The sequence below is a fragment of the Pinus tabuliformis genome, chromosome 6, assembly GCF_031772625.1.
Source record: "Pinus tabuliformis cultivar Carrire ecotype Pingquan chromosome 6, CPIR1, whole genome shotgun sequence".
Lineage (NCBI taxonomy): Eukaryota > Viridiplantae > Streptophyta > Pinopsida > Pinales > Pinaceae > Pinus > Pinus tabuliformis.
The window spans coordinates 943,217,252-943,232,257 of NC_142292.1; positions in this window are offsets into that span (position 1 = coordinate 943,217,252).

The window sequence follows — 15,006 nt, forward strand, 5'->3', positions numbered from 1 at the left end:
TAAGGTACCCCCACTATGTGGATACTGTAATTACAAGGAATTTCAAGAATCCCACTCGTCACAGAGAATTCATACGAAGCTACATAAATTTAACACAATAGATAGAGAGGATGATTCCACAATCATTATATTACATAAAACAAAACAATTACACAGAGCTCATAGATTCATGATGTTGAGCCAGACAACTACATAGGGTACCATGAAACCCTCTCTTGCTCTTGCCTATCTTCCTTCTCACTAGACCAAGAAAAACATCACCCCGACCAAAATGTTCCAATATACAATTTAGAGGTTGTAATAACATGCCTCATATATATCCTACAACTGTCCCCATTCTAGAATCTTAAATTCCACTGCAGTAAATAAAATATTTACATTTGTCACATAAGGACACTTCTAACATAACAACCTAACAAACATAGATTTTCTTATATATCATGATTGCAGTAATTACAAAAAGAAAGGAAATTGTTAATGTCAGAAAAATGAAATTCTCTTCTAGGATGCTTGTGCATCAGGCTCCTGTAGGAAAAAGGTTTTCATGGACCCCTATGTATGAGATCTTCAACTATATTTCCATATTTTTGGATCTCAACCGCACTCATCCAAGTTGCATCTTCTGTTGGGAGGCTGTAGTATACCTAGGGGGGATAGTATGGGTACAAAGGGAGGTACCCAAGAGAATGATGTAATAATGAGATGGGCCATAGTTAAAAGGTAAGCCCGTGGTATTGGATACATGGTATTGAAAGAACCATGGTAATGACCCATGGTATTGTATGTATGAATAATATATAAAGGTTATAGACTCCCCGTTGAGGGATGTCAAGGAATATTGTATGAAGAAGCATATGGCTTGTGGAGTGTTCTCCTTCATTAAGGAGTGATTGTATGGTGTTACCCTACCTCAAGGGTTTTGATATTAATAAAGATCTAAATTTTATCTATTTCTATCTCATTATTTCTGGGTTTATTTGCTATTTTCATATATTTCTAGGTTAGATCTATAACAAGTGGTATCAGAGTTATTACAAGTGGTATCAGAGCACTTTCTTAGGCAAAGTGGAGATTTTTTATTTTATTTTTTCAGGAATTTTTTGGGGCGGCAAGACTGCAGATCAGATCTATAACTTCTGGTGCAAAATTTGAAGAAACAAATTGCAAATCTAGATTCTTTGCGAAAAAATACCCAATTTCAAAAAACAAATCGGCCGAATCGGAGTCCAGATGAGGGAGATATCATTGATTTAAAAATCAACGATGTTGTAGAATTTTTTTGACGAAAAGTCATGGATGGCAGATCGCTAGTTAATTTTTGTCGTTTTTGTGGGGAATTTTGAGAAAATAATTGCAGATTTGAGATCCTCTTGAAAAATTGCCCAATTAAAAAAAAATCGGTCGAATCGGAGTCTGGATGAGGGAGATATCACTGATTTAAAATCAACTCTTTTTTTAGAATTTTTTTATGACGGCGGGACAGTTGCAGCACGGATATGAAATTCCAGTGCCTAGATTGGGATTTCTATCACATGGAAAGATGCAGAATGGTCGTTCCATTTCCATAAACAGGTCATAATAAGTATTCTGAGCAACATTGACCGAACTGTGGCCATTTTAATTTTCGCCAAGTAAGTGATTTTTTTTCAAAACCATCTTCATGGCTTCTAGCGAGAAATATTTTATAGGAAAAGATGATGGTTCTACTAATGAAGAATTAATAGAAAAACATAAGCCATTATGGACGAGAAGTTGGAAAACTTTTATAGTAGCTTAGTTAAAGAGGAGGCGGCCACATGGTGGGAATCACTTAACGAGAAGTGGTTAAACCAACCCGATGAAGAATTTGAAAAATCACTGTTAGACAAATTGTCTCATGCTAGAAAACAAGATAATGTGAAACATGTGGGGATATTTTCTACTGGTATCTCCTTATTACAGGTTCATGGATGTATTCATAAGGAGAAGATCATTGTGTCTATAAATCCTAGTTGCAAGAAAAATCTTATAAATGTTAATTTGGCAAAAAAATTGCAAGTTCCAACAAAACAAATGGAGCACACACAGGTTGATAATGCGGATGTTCAAGTTTATAAAGATTTGAAGATTTCTATGGATAAGTATGTATTGTGTGTGGTTGTATCTTCTGAATCCATCGCATTTTATTATTTTTATGCATCGACGTTTTGAACCATCCTATGTGGTTCATCATCATCATAAGTATGTATTGCTTTCTGATTTTTATGCTTTAGATATGGCTAATGTGGATGTTGTTTTGGAATACCCTTGGATGGAATTTGTTGGTACTATCAATATTAATGTGCAGAAGAAATTCCTAAAGCTTTGGTATAAAAAGAAGAAAATTATATTACAGGATATTTCGATCAATAAACAAGTAGAGTCCAAGGAGACTGAAGCAGTAGATGTTTCAGGGTTTGACACATCAGATGATGAATTTGTGGTTGAAGTAATATTGGAAGATAAGAAACAACAATAGGTGCCACAACATGTACCAGATACCAATCAGGCTCAATTAGGTGGTGAATTAAAGCAAGATACACCATTGGTTAAAACTTAAGCATATCACCACCCGCATCACTCAGCAAGAAAACAACCTACAAGATGACAACGAATCAACAACAATGACAACAAACCCCGCATGACAGATAGAGAGGGGCGACGATCCACCCAAAACACATCAACCTGCAAATGTATATGACTTGAAAATGTATAAGAATAAAAATATACCCAGAAATAACAAGATAGAAATAGATAAACTTCAGATCTTTATTAATATCAAACCCTTAAGGTAGGGTAGCACCATACAATCACTCCTTAAGGAAGGAGAACAATCCACAAGCCATATTCTTGTTAATACAATATTCCTTGACATCCCTCAATGGGGAGTCTCTAGCCTTTATATATGATTCATACATACAATACCATGGGTCATCACCATGGTTCTCTCAATATCATATATCCAATACCACGGGCTTACCTTATAACTATGGCCCATCACATTATTACATTATTCCCTTGGGTACCTCACTCTATACCCCATACTATCCCCCCAAGGTATACTATAGAGGCCCTTCCACTTAACCACGTACTCGTAGTACTCTTTCTTTCTAGTTCTTTTGAAAATCTTCTGATCAATAATATTTTCCATATGCAAATGGTTTGTTGAAGGTAACTACTTCATCCATTGAACTTCCTCCTAATAATCCTCATCCTCATCTTCAGGTTCTTTGTAAGGATACAAATCTGCAAAATTCAATATTAATGAAATTCTGATATCAGGTGGTAGTTCAATTTCAGGGGCATTAACTGAAAATTTCCTCAAAATCCTAAAAGGCCCTAGCTTCTTCAACTTCAATTTGTTATATTCATTTTTTTGGGAATCTCTCTTACCTTAAATGTGCCAATACTAGATCTCCAACCTCATAATTGATCTCTATCCTCTTTAGATTTTCCATTTGTTGTACTTCTAACTATTGTCTTGTAGTTTCCCTTTGAGTTTTTCATGTAACATTTGCATTGTTGTAGTGAATTCCTCTGCATTAGCACTCCTTATTTCTTCCTTTTCCAGATTTTTAAGTTTAGAAATTCCCCTTGGGTGCATACTGTACACTATTTGGAATGGACTTTTTCATGTACTTTTTGTAAGGCGAATCATTGCAAGCAAATTTAGCTTATGGAAGAACTTGATCCCACTATCTTTTATGCTCACTTACTAAACTCCTTAGTAAATTTCCCAGAAACTCATTTACCACTTCAATTTTCAAATGTGTTTAAGGGTGATAGGTTGAACTAAATGAAATATTTGTCTCGATATTTCTCCACAATGTCCTTTAGAAGTTCCCAACAAATTTGGTGTCCATGTATGAAACTATACTCTTGGGCAGCCCATGCAATCTCACAATTTCTTCGAAAAACAAATTGGAAATATAGGTGGCATCATTGTTGTTATAACATGGTATAAAATTTGCCATTTCAGAGAATCTATCTAAAATTACAAAAAATGAATAATTTCCCCTTTGAGTTTTAGGTAGACCTAAAAAAAACTATACTTATGGCATCCCATGGTCTATTTGGTATGCATAATGGCTGATATAAACCAACATTTTATTGCTTCCCCTTTTCATATTGACAAATTTTACATTTATCCACAAAATTTTTAATATCATATCTTATACCTAGCCAGAAATAAGAAGAACTTAGTTGAACATAAGTTTTGTCATGTCCAAAGTGGCCAAGCAATCCTCTATTGTGTTTTTCCTTCAAATTGGTTGTCCCTCATTGAGCACTTTGGAATGCAAAATTGTTGCCTTTGAACACCAGTCCCTCTTGAATTATATACTTGATCCAAGGAGTTTTATCTCTCATTACTGAATTATCACATGCCTCATAAGCTTCTCTAAATTCATGGTCTTCCTTGTACATTTCCTTGAGATGTTCAAATCCCAAAGAACTCACTTGGAATTCCTGCAAAACCAAACACCTACCGCTCAAGGCATATTCAACTTTGTTAGCATTCCCATTGATATGTTTAGGAATACAAGAAAATTTTTGCATGAACTCTACACATTTTTCATGCCTTCGAATTAACTTCTCCTGCCTAGTTATAAACTGCAATGCATGGTTATTAGTGTATAGAATAAACTCTTCAGGCATGAGATAATGCCTCCAATTTTTCAAACATTGTATCATTGTATATAATTCTTTGTCAGAGGTAGAATATTTTTACTTGGCTTCATTTAACTTCTCATTGAAATAAGCAATAGGCTTATAATCCTAACTTAGAGTAATGTCAATGTCCATTCCACTTGCATAACACTTAACTTGGAAAGGTTTATGAAAACTAGACAAAGTTTTAATCGGTTTTTCTGTTATCTTTTCTTTCAACAATCTAAATGCCCTTCCACCTACTATTGTCCACTTAAATGGTTGATGTTCCTTTTTGATGGTTTCAACTATTGGTGCACATATATGGCTAAAAATTAGAATCAATTTTCTATAGAAACTAACCAACCCATGAAAACTTCTTATTTCAAGAATATTCCTTGGAGAAGGCTACTCCTTGATAGTTTTCACCTTCTCTAGGTCCATCTTTAGCCTATTTAGAGAGATTACAAAACCCAAATAAACTAATTCTGTTTTTAGGAAGGAACATTTCTTCAGATTTACCAGGAGTTTCTCTTGTTGTAATTTATTCAACATCAATTTCAAAAACCTTAAATGTTCTTCTTTTATTTTGCTATAAGCAAGAATATTGTCCAGATATACAATTACAAATTTACCAATAAAATCCTTGAGGATTTCATTTATGAGTCTCATGAATGTACTAGGTGCATTGGTCAATCCAAAAGGCATGACAATCTACTCATACACACCATCATTGGTTTTAAAGGTTGTTTTCCATTCATCTCCCTCTCTCATCCTAATATGGTGATATCCACTTTTCAGATCTATTTTTGAAAAATAATTTGCACTACTTAAACAATCCATTTAATCATCCATATGAAGTAAAGGAAATTTGTACCTTACTGTTATCTTGTTTATTGCTCTGGAATCAGTACACATTCTCCAACCTCCATCCTTTTTTGGACTCAAAACAATAAGCACAATGCATGGGGTTCAAACTCTCCTTGATAAGTCCCTTATCAAACAACTGTTGACCCTGATTTTTGATTTCTTCATTCTCCTTAGGTGTCATCCTATAGGTTGCTTTGTTTGGTAAACTTTGCCCTAGAATCAAGTTGAAATGATGGCTGATGCTTCTTATGAGTGGTAAGGTATTAGGAAACTCATCAACAACGATGTTTGAAAATTCATCTAACAATGCTTGAATTTCAACAGGAAAATCATTTAAATTTGAATTAGTGAGTACCACCATATGCTTGCCAATCAAAGCAAACTATATCTTTTCTTCATTCTTCATTCCCTACAACTCCTTCCCACTCATCAACAACATGCTTGGACCCGATTCCTCTTTAGCTCCTTCATCATTTAGTGGCAATAATACATGATTACGTCCATCCTTTTCGAGGGTATAATTGTTTCTTCTTCCATCATGAACAACTCTCTTGTCATACTTACATGGTCTCCCCGACAAGATTTCATAGACATCCATAAGCATAATATCACATAATATTTCATCTTTGTAACTACCAATTTGAATTTCTACCTTACTTTGTTCACTTACCAGAATTTGGTGTCCTTTCTGTAGCCAGGACACTATGTATAGAATAGGATGTGCTATCCTTTCCAATCCCAAATTCTCCACCATCTCTATAGAAACTAGATTGTCAATACTGCGACTGTCAATGACCATTTTGTAGCATTTGCCATTTTATTTACACATTGACCTAAACAAAATTCTCCTCTATGCTGGTTCATGAATTTATTTTTCATCTTTAATAAAGACTTTTTTCAACATTAATGATTCACCCATCTCAAGTGTTTCTTCTTTTACCTCTGCATTCATTGTCTCTTCCCTAGCTTCTACAATATCTGCTACTCTTTGGTTTGTTGACTTGTTCTTAGGAAAATCCCAAGACACATGTCATGTTTTCCCACATATATAACATCTTATTTCTCTTCTTTTGCCTCTGCCCCTTGAGAAAAATCTTATGCCTCTTAACTCTCCTCCCCTAGGTGACTGACTGCTAGAAATTCTTGAATATTCTTGAAGCTTAAAATATTCCTCTATTGGACGACCCCTTTCCTTTTGTTGAACTCCTTCCTCTTCTCTTTTGGCTCTGCTTCCTAGCCAAATTTTCTTTTGCCCTTAAGGATTCCTGATAGGCATCTTCCACTGTCTTCCAGGGTAAGAGGCCAATTTCATCTTGAATACCATACTATAACCCATTTATATATCTGGAAACTTTTTCAACATCCCCTTCTATGTGACCTACCCTGATGTTCAATTTATGTAACTCTTCTATATATTTCTTCATTGTCATGGCCTTTTATCTCATATTTTGCAATTTCTTGAATAGGTTCAATTGGTAGTCCTTAGGCATGAATTTTCCCTTGAATTTAGTCTCCATTCTATCCCAACTTCTGATTTTTGTCTTTCCTTTCCTTCTTTTATCAACATGTAGTTCATCCCACCATAAGGGTTCATGTCCCTTCAGACCAATCACTGTATATTTTACCTTCTAGCCATCTTCCACATCTTCATAATTGAAGTAATTGTCCATCACGCTCACCCAATCGAATGGTTCATCCAAATTTAAATTTCCATCATACATAGGCACTTCCATCGTTGGCCTGGATCTTACCTTTATAATCAACTTTATTAGTTGTTCCTCTGTTGGCCCTCCTCTTGGTTTTCCTTCTATTTTCTCTTCGGAGCTTGTATATTCACTCTCACTCATGTCTCTTGCATCAGATTCCCTTCTCTGAGTTGCCTCCATGGATTCCATCCTTGCTTGGATGCACCTTAGCTCCAATCACAACTCATCAATTACCTCATTTATTCCTTGGTCTCCTCGTTTGGGTGACATGCTCTTCTCTTAAATATGATTCCCCCATGGAAAAACTGAAAGTCACTTTGTTGAAGACAATCGCTCGTCTTATTTTTCTTTTACTTGCTTTCTTTGATTCTGCAGATTCTCAGGATCTGATACCACATGATGTAATAAGGTACTAAGGTTGGTTCCTTTGCATTCGATGTTAGCCCTCAACCTCCCAAGCTACCTCCAAATGACCTATTTCCTATTGGGTCTGCTGGCATTTATCATTTGGATTTCTTTCTATGGTACAATCGACACCTTACTCGATCAACAACTTATGGGGCCTTGAGTCCCATCGAAGTTTAAATTTTTGGGCACTCGTTAAAGCACAATCACCTTTGATCGACACGATCATGGGGTGGCTAAATATGATGTCCTAGTAGGGTTGTGGGGGCCCCATCTATGCCGAAAGTTAAGGGTAGGGGGGTACGGAAAAACCCCCAGTGTTTCCACCAACATATGTGGATGACTTAGATCAATTTCGAGAGGTCCCTTCCCATTACCACTTTCGCAACCCCTGCCACTCCCCTCCCCCAATAATACCACTCGATTTATTGGAACCTTAAGTTGGAAGAAACATGCTGGGTTAGTCTGCATCGTGGTTCCAAGAAGGTGAATGTTGCACTTATCCTAAGAGTCAAGGCTGAGACTTTAAGTGAGAAATCAATGAGCGACAATGACTCAATCTAGGTAATTTTCTCTAGTGAACCCCAAATGGTTGAATGATTGTAAATCATTCTCTGCCTCTCGGTTACTACACCCTTGGCATAAACTAATAGCACTTTGACTCCTCGATAGAAAGGTAATTTAAACAAGGTACCCCCATTGTGCGGATACTATAATTATTCTCTCTTACTCCTTTAAGTGTGGAGGAATTTTCTCTAGTAAGTGCTTTTGCACCTTGTTTGGATGTGGGAAATTTCAAGTGTCCTCCTCGTCACAGGGTATTCATATGGAGCTACATAAATTTAACATAGTAGATAGAGAGGAGGATTCAACTATCATTATATTACGTAGGACAAAGCAATTACACAAAGCTCATAAATTTGTGGTGTAGATCTAGACCATTGCATAGGGTACTGTGAAACCCTCTCTTGCTCTTGCCTATATTCCTTCTAACTCAAACTAAAAAAAACATCACCTTGACAAGAAGTCCCAATATACAATTTAGAGGCTGTAACTAACATGTGTCACACATATCCTAAAATTCCCCATTCTAGAAGCTTAAATGCCATTGTAGTAAATAAAATATTTACATCTATCCCATAAGGACACTTCAACATAATAACCTAACAAATATATATTCTTCTATTTATCATTAAGTAATTACAAAAAAGGAAAAAAATTGTCCATATGGGAAAAATGGAATTCTCTGCTAGGATGCACCTACATCATATATATATATATATATATATATATATATATATATATATATAGATATGTATATGTATATATATATGTGTATATATATATATATATATATATATATATATATATATATATATATATATATATATATATATATATATATATATATATATATATATATATATATATATATAAACAATGTCGATAGAAATTTATATTTCAAAATTGGAAGGGAACTTCTAGATTGAATGGTGTGAAGATGTGTTCAATTGTTGTATTAATTCTTCATCATGGCCATCCAATTTTAAATTCAATTCTTTCCACAATAATAAGAGGAAGACTTAACGTGATGCCATTAACATAAACAATCTGTAGTGACTGCGAACATGAAGTAGAGAAAGTGGCATGGAGTAAGAAATGCTTAGTGGGAATGACAGGGGCTAAGAGCTAGGCTGACATTATGGTTGAGAATTGAATTTTAAATAATGATATTATTAATAAATAATTTAAAATACATTTAATGTAATGATGTTTTTTTCTTTTTTTTTTTGAAGAATCTTCGGTGAAAATCACATAGAAAAACTTATGTCGACGCATTTCGAACCATCCAGTGTGGTTCATTGTCAGGACAAGTTGAATGAGCAGATCACATTTAGCACATTAAATAGACAAGGTAGAGAATCCAAGACTCAACGGCTAAAAAATAACAGCTAGAAATGACATGATAACGGCTAGTTTGACCAAGATAAAGGGAAATTAATAATAATAATAATAATAATAATAATAATAATATTATTATTATTATTTTCTTTTAAAAATAAAACTATAATTAATATTATTATCTTTTGAACTAGATAATTATTTCGAGTATGAGGAGATTGAAGAAGATAAGCAGGTAAAATTTGTTGTAACTAGGTTGAAAGGCCATGCTGCATTGTGGTGGGACAATGTGCAGGATGAAAGGAGAAAAAAGGGGAAACCATTGATTAAAAGTTGGGATAGGATGATAGAAAAGATGAAGGGGAAGTTTCTTTTCGAAAAACTATCAACTATCCCTCTATAAATAGGTGCATAACCTCAAGCAAAGGTTGCTGAAAATTAGAGAGTATACTGAGGATTTTTATAGGGTGAATTTGAGGGCAGGTTATGTAGAGGACACCTCAGAGAAAAAAACAAGGTACATCAATGGCTTGAAGCTGGAGATTCAAGATGAAATCAACATGCTTTCTCCCAGGATGATGGAAGAAGAATACAAATTTTCCTTGAAGGCAGAAGAGAAGATAATGAGGAACCATAATTCAAGTAGAGGACATAGTTTTGCAAGAGGAAAAGAACAGACAACTGGGATAGAGAAGGCTCTAGCTCAAAATAATGATGCTTGTAACCCAAAACAACAAGGAAAATGAGAGAAAGAAGGTGACTCCAGAGGAGGAAGAACCTACTGGAGAAGTAGAGGTAGACAAAGAGGTAGAGATATTGTCTATCAAAGCTATAAATGTAACCACCTCCTCTCACACTTACCCAAGTTCACTAGAGTAAATATGCGATGAAGAATTACTATGATATGACTCAACCTCTTAGGTTTAGTTAAGGAAGTGGAATTTTCCAACCAAAACTTCACTGACCACCCTTAGGGACTACATGATCCTGTTGAGGCCTCAAAAATCGCTGCCACAATATTGGGGATAACCACCCTGTCCCAACCTTTAAACAACTCTTTTTCCTTTTGGGATAGTGGCTCCAACTGGTTCAATTAGGTCCAGTTACCTTCTCCCAACTGCTATCAGCTTTAAAGATATCTCTAATTGCTAATACTTAGGGCAATCAGATCAATTCTCCGAGTTGATCAAGCAAGAAGAATGATCCTTAAGTTGTTTTGTGGAATAACCAAACCAATCTAAAGTTTTGCCTCAAAAAAGGACTTCTAGAAATATAGAATTAATCTAAATGCAAACTAATTCTAAAATGAAAGAAAAAGGAACTAAGTCCTAATCCTATTTCAATTAGGCAGATATAGATCTATCCCAATCGAGAGAAAACTATTTAAATAATTTGGGATTTAAATATGTTTGGCTTATAATGAATATCAAGCTAACGAAATAGTTCAATTAATTGACATTATGAATACCAAAACATATTCTATTTAGAGACCTCTTAATTGAAATAATCAACCGATAACATTTAGGAAGTAGTTCACAAAATGATATTGATTGTTAAATCAATAATTTGAATAATTAAACAAGAATATGAGGAAATAATTCACAACATATCATTATTTGTTAAATCGATATTAAAAGACAAATTTTTGAGTAAATAGTTATTCAGAAATAAGAATTCAACACATAAGAGAAGATACCAATAATAACATATGATTGAAACAAATTACTCGTACTGACAATAGTGCACAAATATGAATAAAATGACACATTTCTGCCATTATAAAATGAAACTAGTATTTAAAACAATAGTATTAAAAATACCAATTTATTAAATGCATTTCTTTGGCTCTGGTCTCCAACAGTATTTTACAATGCTTGAACTTCTGCTTTTAAAACTAGAGCTGTAATAGTATGAACTCTGCCCATCAAAACATAATTCAGAGTGCAAAAGAAAAATCCTCAATAATCATTTAGATCTGAGTTTTCTCCTCTAAACTACAAATAACAACAATTTAGTCTTTCTCACAAAGATGATTCCAAGAGTACAATACTGCAATCTTCTCAGAATTCTTTATGAAAATTCCTAAAACAATGTTCCAGACATTTTATTGAGAAAAGTGTGAAAGTCTAATAGTGTGAGCTTTCATAATCCTTTCTTCATAAAATTCCAGCCTTTATTTCATACAACAAGTAAGCTTAAATAGAAAAAAGCAACTCAATCTATTATGCAGAGCGTTGAGGGCATTTAAATAGATCCCTTTAACAACACTGAAAGGAAAACAATATTTTGGTAGAAGTTCCTGAAAGTGATTTGCTGTCTTCATCAACTTTGTTTGTTCCATCAAATTCTTTGGATGTTTTTCCATCTGTTTGAACTGATTTGCCACTTATCAACACAACTATCTTCCTCTGTCATGAACCTGAGCAAGAAAAACAAGAATCAATGAGATAGAAATAAATGACACTGATAAGAAAGTTTTATTTGAAACAAATCACTTCTAGAGTCGTAATAAATTCCGAAAATAACCACCATGGAAAGTCATGCAGAGTGAGGTATGTGGTAAGACAAGTTAGGCTTTTATGATTTTATAAAAAAATCGCAATCTCTTTTAGACCAGGGGTTGAATTATTGTCATATTTCAAGCAAGGAGAATCCCTATTGAAATAGAAGAAAATTTGAATAAGACCAAATCGCAATCGGAATGGGTTGAAGAGGAATGGATTAAGGTCTGTGAATTTTGCGATTGCGCGGACACAAGAATTTATGGATTGCATTGTATAACCCCATCGGGTTCGACTATATCACATATCACAATAATAGAGCGGTACAACACCAACAATCTTGAAAGATTTGCGGTTTGCGATAAGCGGGATGACATCATGGTGATGTCACTATGACGTGGAAGATGACTTGGGCCTAATCACATATCACAATAGCTTTTAGCAGGAGTCTTTGGAACAAGCGATATGGCTAAAAGAACTGCGATAGATGTAGATGTGATATTTTTATGAATCAAAATATATTTTTTATCTGGTCTGGGGCTTATCGCAAATTGCAATCGACATGCAAAAAGTTTAAGAATATGATTCTTGTGATTGCGCAGAAATAGGGGATTTATGAATTAGATTGAATAATCCCGTCATGTTTAGGGATTTATCACAATCGCAATTGGCATGAGGCAGGACCCTTTGGTAACTATGATAGCTCCGGATGCGGGGTTTTATGGTATGGATTTTATAATCCATTGGGTCGGAGCCTAATTGCATATAGAAATCAGGATACGACATGAGGCAGTGATACAATGATACTTTGTTATTTGTGATAGCCGCGGATGCAGGGATTAAATGAATTGTAATGTATAATTCTATCGAGTCTAGGGCTTTCTTGCATATCTTAATACATAGGATTATCGCAATCAGCGTTTGGAGTTGCATACTATAAGAGGTGGATGAAAGACTTGCGATTTGCGATATGTGGGATGATGTCACGGATGAAATCATGGTGACATCACTGTGACGTGGCACGTGACAGGTGAAAAGTGACGTGGCAGATGACATGGAACCAACGTCACTACTGACGTCATATCACAATCGGAAATCAGGATCATATCGCAATTGCAATTCAAATGAGGCATGAATCTTGGAATTTTGTGATTGCGCAGACGCGATATTTAATTTAAACGCGTTTTATAATCACGACGGGTCCGGCTATATCACATATCGCAATCGGGAAGGGGTAGAGTGCTTGGTCTAATGAAATTTGCGATGGCCTGCAGATGCAGGATTTTATAGATTGCAGTTGATTTTCCATCGGGTCCGGTCTAATCGCAATAGGTAGGAGACAAGACTTAAGATTTTGTGGTTTATTGTGATAGTCGCAGACGCGGGGAATGTATGAATTGTTTTAATTATCCCGTCGGGTCCAGGCTTTGTCGCAATCACATTCGGTTGGCCTAATCGCAATCACAATTCAGCTAAGGTAATGGGGCATGGACTTAAGCCTTTGCAACTTTCGCGATAGTCACGGACGCGGGGAATTATGAATTGAGATGTATATTTTCCCATTGGGTCTGTTCTAATCGCAATCGCAATTATGGAGTAGAGCGGGGAAGTCTTTGCCTTTAGGAACTTTTATTATTTGCGATGTAGTGTATAGTAGAGTGTCGGAGTTTGTAAAGATTTCATCAAAAAGTCTGATTTATTTTGTTTTTTAATCAAGTAACCCTTATTTTTAATACTTAAGGTTTTTTTTTTAAGGCCTAAGTATAAGTCTTGGTTCCAGGGGCTATTTAATTTGGTTTTTGAGATAATAAAGGTTTAATACTTGGGTTTTAATTAAAAAACCTAAGTATTAAACTTTGATTATAAAATTTTTCTAAAATTGAAGGGTCCCTATTTTAATATAATAAATTTCATAGGAAATTTATAATACATTAAAATGAGGGTTGTTGAACAGTACAACAAATGGTGATTCACTAGAAGAACTAGTTATCTCTGATAAATGAAAATTTTCCAAAAAATTAGTAAAAATAATTTAAGAAGTGAAAACTGCTTTTCGAAACATCTAGATAAATAAAATTACTCTGGCTATAAAACTCATTACATTGTAATTTATTTTAAAAATCTTTTGTGAATGAAAAACACCTATTTACTTGTATCAGTTATTAATCAGTTGTAAAAAATAAGGCAGGGGGCCTTTTACAACTTAGCTTATAATGTAATCATTAATCATAAGTAGAGCCACTACTGCCAGCAAGCGTTCATAGCCTCGACATGGTTACCTTTTAACCAACAACAATCCAATATCCCATCCATTTAATATTGCAATAATTAGAGGTAATTTTTTGTTTTTTAATGCTAGAAAGCCATTGTCCTCGTTTGGTGGCCAAATAACGACAACACCATTCACTGGTAATAATCAAATTGAACAAGCTGGCTCATGATGAGACCCCTTGTCTTACAATTAAAAATCGTAATCCATTACTTTGATTTGTTGTTCAGTGTGGTAATGTCAGTTTAATTGGTTCCCTATGAACATGGTAAGCAGGCTCGTGATGAGACCTCTTATCTTTTTAGATTTTTTATATTTTAGAATTATACTCTAAAAAATTCCCTTTTAATGGATGGGGAGGATCATTGACTCCTTAAGAGCTCTGGATGACAAATTTGAGTTGAAAGTGTTTTAGTTGTAAGACAGTCTTTACTTTTTAAGGATAACCTTTTTTGACTGAAACTAGAGTAAAAGGATATAATTTTTTAAGGTTTTTTAAAGATTTTACAACTTAATGGAAAAATTTCAGAGTTATATAATTTTTATCTAGTTTTTTCAATTTTGGTAACCACTTCTTAAAAAATTCCTACTTTCAAATTGAAAAATCATAAAATGGTTTTCAAGAGATGTTGATGAAAGGCCAAGAGTATGTCATTTAACATTATTATCTAAAAGAAAAAGTAAATGT